A 6,058-nucleotide genomic window follows, 5' to 3' on the forward strand; every position below is an offset into this window, starting at 1 on the left:
GCCGCCCAGCATTCTTCTAGGTTTGTTGAAATGAATTTGTGGAGCTGTGTGAGTGTCTAACGGAACGGGGGATGTCTGCTCATTCTGAAGTGGTTTCTAATGAGTATGATCTGTGGCTGAAACTTCAACATAAATGCACAGAGCCTGGGGACACTGTGCAAGAGCTGCCCCCAGCTCAGCCGCTCTGCGCCGGCCCCGAGGCGTGCATTTTCACAGCTGCAGTTTCTGCCACGGCTGCACCACATGGCCCACACGGGAGTAAGGAATCTCATTCCCAAGTGTCTTCCTGCACTGCGCGTGTCAGGGAAATGCCAGCACGGTGAAGCGCCTCCCCGCTGAAGCCAATTCCATCAGCCTGGGTTAATTTCCTGTGGCCCGCCACAGTGATGGACCACAGTGAGTGACCCGTGTCCCGGCTCAGGCACGCTACCCGCAGCTCTGCAGGCGGCTGGCCCGAGAGCTGTGTGAGTGGCATGCTAACATTCCCGGCTCTTCCACAAGTCCAGCTTCCACCTCCTTGTGCTCCAGCAGAGCCTTCCTCTTGCCTGCTCTTGGCTCGCACGCTGGTGTGGTGTCAGGTGTGCTGGCCACGCACCTCCTGCTGTCTTTGATTCCATTTCCATGCTAACACTGTTGTTATCGGGCCCAGCGTGCGGGACACGAGGGGACCTGGGGGGCCTTGCGTGTGAAGGAGCCCTCAGCTCCTCTCTGCTGCGTCTCAGGTGTCACCGTTCCCGTTTGATTCCAAGTTCCCTGACGATGGCACCTGTGCGTAAGGAGAGTTTTCTGGAAACAGGAGACGCTACTAAGTACTGAGTGCCGTACTTCGGTTTTACTCTGTGCTCAGAAGAAAAAGATGCCCTTAAGGAACTCGGAGTGTGGCCAAAGTCAGACCTGTCACAACCTGTCAGTACCGGGAACCAATTAAATTAGACGAAGGGTCCTGCAGTGTCAGCCGCTAGCACTCAGCATCATGTCCTGTGCACGCTGCTTTCTCCCGTCTTAACTGTAGCTAAGGCCAAGCAGGTTGACAAGGCTTGATTATTACAGAAGCACTGAATTGATTTGAATACATTAGGTCTTGAAGTTGGAAGCGTGGGTAACCTGTTAATTGATAAAAGCAGGGAACATAAGAGCAGTCTCAGGAGCAGGACCGAGCAGCCTTGTCTGTAAAAACTTGCAGAGAGGCAACCTATTCTGCTCAGAAAACCAAGCACCCTGTTGCATCAAGTGTCCCGTTTGTCAGTTTAGCAGGAGTATTTCCTTTTCAGGAAGATGATGTTTGGCTACGTGTGACTGGACAGCCGGAAGCAAAGATCATGGTCTCCACGCTCCGATCCATCGCTCCCATTCTGAAGTCTCCTTGGGTACCAGACGCAAGCCAGGAGGCTGGGCCAAGGCGGGAAAGCGGTTTTGCACAGCTGAGCGGCGTGGAGAACTGCGGCTAGGGGGCGCCGTTCCTGAGTGTTCTTAGATGGATAGCACAAGGGGAAGGGGAGCATGAAAGTGTACAGAAAAGCGTAATATTTCAGTGCCTGTACACTGCTGTCCCTGACTGGTACCGACATCTTTCCCTGGCCGAGGCTTCCTAGGGGTTTCCTCGATGCGCGTCCTGTAATTTGGGGAAATGAGTGGTGGTCGTTGAATATAGTCATCTTGTCCTTACCAGTTGATTTGTGTTTGCTATTCCTGGATGGGGCAGTGTTATCACTTAACCCTTGCTTTAACATGTGGGAAGGCTGTAGGCAGCTCTAAGAAGATAATTTGATGATTTGCATATGATTGAATTGGATTTTTATAAATGCTTGTCTTTGGGCCCAGCGCAGTAGCCTAGTGGTTAATGTCCTCATTTTGCACATGCCGGGATCACATATGGGTGTCGGTTCTAATCCCAGTAGCCCCACTTCCCATCCAGCTCCCTGCTTGTGGCCTGGGAAAGCAGTCGAGGACGGCCCAAAGTCTTGGGACCCTGCACCCACGTAGGAGACCCGGAAGAGGGTCTGATTGGCTCAGCTCTGACCATGGCAGCCACTTGAATAGTGCTTCATTGGACAGAAGATCTTCCTCTCTGTCTCTCCTCTCTGTATATCTGCCTTTCCAATAAAAATAAATAAAATCTTTTTTAAAAGGTTGGGGTTTATACATATTTTTTTAAGGATTGCTTTGTTCTTATCGGAAAGGCAGATTTACAGAGAGAAGGAGAGACAGCGAGGTCCTCCATCCGCTGGTTCACTCCCCAGATGCTACAATGGCTGCAGCTGAGCTGATCCTGAAACCAGGAGGCAGGACCTTCTTCCGAGTCCCCCAGACGGGTGCAGGATCCCAAGGCCTTGGGCCACCCTTCCCCGCTTCTCCCAGGGAGCTGAATGGAAAGTGGAGAAGCCAAGACATGCGTCTGGGATGCCAGTGCTGGCAGGTAAAAGATTAGGCAGTCGAGCCACCACGGCCTCCCCAAAATGCTGGGCTTCGAATTTCAAAATTGTGAAGTTCATTTTGCTGTTCTTTATCATGTGACTTGTTCTCAACTTCTGAACTCTACCCGAACATCTGACCATCTGCTAAAGAAAAACTGCTTTATCAGAAAGAATGCTTGAAACCTGCCCAGAGTGGATCTTGAATATTCTCACCCAGTACACACACACACGTTCTCTCTCTCTCTCTCTCTCTTGCACACACACACACACACACACACACACACACACACGCACGTTCACACAGACCACCCCGTGAGATGACTGATAGTCATTAGCCTTGCCGTGGCAATTATTTCACATTGTGTACATACACCAAAACGGCATCCTGTACATTCTACAACATTGTAGCTTTAATTCCTGTTACATCGTAATAAAGAAATTCAGCTTTGCCTTTGCAAGCGTGAGGATTTCTGGCCTTGTGGTTCGTAAATAAGCCATTACTTTCTGCTGAGGAGATGGGCTTGTTACAGACAATGATTCCCAACGGCCTCAGAGTCCCAGTTCCCTGCTGCGCACCTGTCTCCTCTCAGCTCTCCAATCAAGCACTAATCAAGGTCCCTCCTGGCATCTGTAAGGTTTTACGGCAGTCCGTAAAGCCCGGGGCACTTCGCCTTTAAATAGGGAGCGGTGTGGTGGGGCCAGGTGAGCCCGTGGAACTCTTGGAGCGTTGGATTCCTCCGCTTTCCCGTGGAAGGGAGAGGGCTGCGGCCAGGCAGCCCCCACGAAGCAGGCGGCCCTCTGGGTGGTACAACCCCACAGCTCAGCAAGACAGGAATCATGCCTGAGGGACACCGACTGACTGGCACGTCCGCCCTGCGTGACCCTGGGCGAGGAGTCCAGCCAGGCTGGGCTTGAACTTCGGACCGACAGATCTGTGAGTTAACACGTTTGTGTTTGAAGCCAGTTAACCCGGGGTCATGTGTGCCGCACACTAAGAGGATGATAATAGCCTTTGTTCACTGGTGGCTGTTACAAAAGTCAGCAGTCCGGGTTGTCTAGAATGAGTTGTCTTCCTCAGCGCAGGTGACTAAAAGGGAGTGAGTGCTAATGGGCCGTAGTGCTTGGAGAACAATTTCTCAATTAGATAGCATTGCTGCTGTTTAAATTTGATAGACCTTGCTAGAACATGGGAGTTTATTTCATTTCACAACAGACATGGCTGCTCTCGAACAACCCGAGGTATGGAGCTGTATTGAGAAAGCCCCTTCCCTTCCCCTTGGTCTCGGAGAGCTCGGGAAGAGGGTTTGTCGGTCGTCCGCGTCGCTCAATGCTGCTGTAAGACCTGAGTGCAGCTCAGGACCATCTAATGAGGCTAAGGGTTTTAGCTCGAGTCAGATCCTTCCTCTCCGTTGCCGCTCCTGCAGGAGTTAGCACTTGCATTTTCCGCAGCTGTGGGACATCAGCTGTGGATAACTAAGGTCCCGTCTCTCGCCCCGCAGCGCTGGTGGCTGAACAACCTGCAGGATTCTCCGGCCGCCATTTCTTTTAGGAAAAGAGCTTGCTGTCTCAGAGGCTCGTGGGCTGGCCAGCCGTGGCTCCTGCTCTCCCCCTGAGGCCCTCGCAAGGTGTTCCCCTAGTTCCCCATCTGCCAGCTTGGCCTAGCCGCAGAGCTGCTCTGGAGCCGGAACCTGCTCCCAACATAGCCAAACAGGGGCCTGGGAAAGACAGGGAATTGTCTCCCAGAAGCACCTGGCGCTGAGAAAGGGGGCTGGTGTGAAGGGAGTGGGGGCGTACGCTGTTACCTTCGTGGCGGAAGAGAATCAGTGAGAACTGAGGCGTGTGTCTCAAGCTTCTGCGTATCACGAGGGTTTCCTCTTTCGACTGTGGGTTTTTCATGAGAAACGTGGGAACTTCAGTCACAAGACCCTGAGGTTTGTGCCTGAACGGCTGAGGAGTGGCAGCTTAGCCAAGTGGACTGGAAAAGTTGACCATCAAAGGGATTGCTCAACACCTGTCTCTGAGAAGGTTGACTGAGACACGGCCTGGGTGCCTTCGCGCCGCTGTGAAGTTGTGTCAACTGGGGAGTGTCTAAGCAGCAGCGGTTTGTTCACCCCAGAGCAGGAGGCTGGGGAGCTCCAGATGAAGGTGCAGCTGCATTGCTGACTCAGAAACGTCTGCCCCACTAGCCGCTGCCGTCGAGGGTGGCAGGCACAAGGCTGCAGTCTGGGGCTTCTGGTCCGAGTATTCCGTCACAGGGCTGTTCTTGTCTCCAGTGCAACACCATCACATGAGAATTTGGGTACCATGAATTGGGCATGCTTTCTAACAACAACAACTTCTGTGCTTATCACATTTCATTATGAAACTGTAACAACTCCCAAAATGGCAATATTAATTTTCTGTCTCCCACATGGTGGATGGACAGCACGTATTATCCTCTGATAGAACAAATACTATCTGGTCTTCTCGCCCTGCGTCTTTGGGTAATTCTGCACTCTGTTGAAACGGAACCAATGCTTTTGAAATTGAGTGGCTGAAAAAAATGCATACTGTGATATTTTTCATCCAGCAGCGTGAGTCAAACTGGGGCAGAAGTTGGTGGATTTGAACCACATGGCGTTGTCCTGGGTGGCTTGATGATGATCACCTGCTGATGGAGCAGGTCTGCAGGGTTGAAGTTGGTGGTACTTTCATGCCTGGTGCTTGGGTAGAAATGGCTGGACACTCTAGATTTAGCCTGGGGTCTTCTTCCTATGCTCTGGAGGGCTGCCCACATGGTCTCTCCTGCCAGGGCATTGTCGTTCTTACTCCAAGGTCCAGAAGAACAAGGCTGAAGGTGGCATTCTGTCGATTTCTCCATGCTGTGTTGGTCAGAGCGATTGCATTTTAGCCCAGAATCAAGGGAACAGGCCTTGTCCTGGATTTTCATAGGAATTTGCAGCCATCTGATTCCTCACACTGATCCCTTCCCCTTTGGTTCACTGTCCAAGGCGTTCCCCAGCCTCTGGGCTGTCAGCCAGCCCTCTTGGACACGCCCTGCCTCGGGACCTTGGTGTGTGCTGTGCTCTCTGCTCGACCCCAGCTTCTCCCAGATAAGCCCATTCTCCCCTCCTTCAGGCTTATACCCTGCAGTGAGATTTTTCCAGAAGACCTGTTACAAACGAGCCCTCAGCACCTCTCCGTGGGGGCTGTGATCCCTCTCCCTGTTAACTTCCCACACCTCTAGGTTGTGTTTCGTGTTTTTGCATGTTTATTGCATGTTAAGAATTGGCATCTTACAAGTCAGCGTTGTTGTGGGTGCGGACTTTAGTTTATTCTGTGCACCACTGTGTCTACATGGTCTCGGCTTCCAGAACTCGGTGTTCCTCACAAACACAGCCTTTAGTACCTTTGCTTGTGGGAATGGAAAATCCCAAGTAGACGCTGGCTGGCTGCCTTGTTTCTTGAAGTTACTTCCGAGTCACAACTAAAAAAAGGTTCCCATTTATTCCTGAATGAAGAACATTTAATTATGTTTTTTTCCCCTAAACACCTACTAAATCATAGGAAGAAAGAAGAGTTACGTGCTAAATGGCTTGGGCCCACTTAGAGAACGATTGTGGATCTGACTCTTCACCAAGCCAAACATTGAATATATTTCTGCT

The sequence above is a fragment of the Ochotona curzoniae genome, unplaced genomic scaffold (genome assembly GCF_017591425.1).
Source record: "Ochotona curzoniae isolate NIBS_2020 unplaced genomic scaffold, NIBS_Ocur_1.0 contig_1, whole genome shotgun sequence".
NCBI lineage: Eukaryota > Metazoa > Chordata > Mammalia > Lagomorpha > Ochotonidae > Ochotona > Ochotona curzoniae.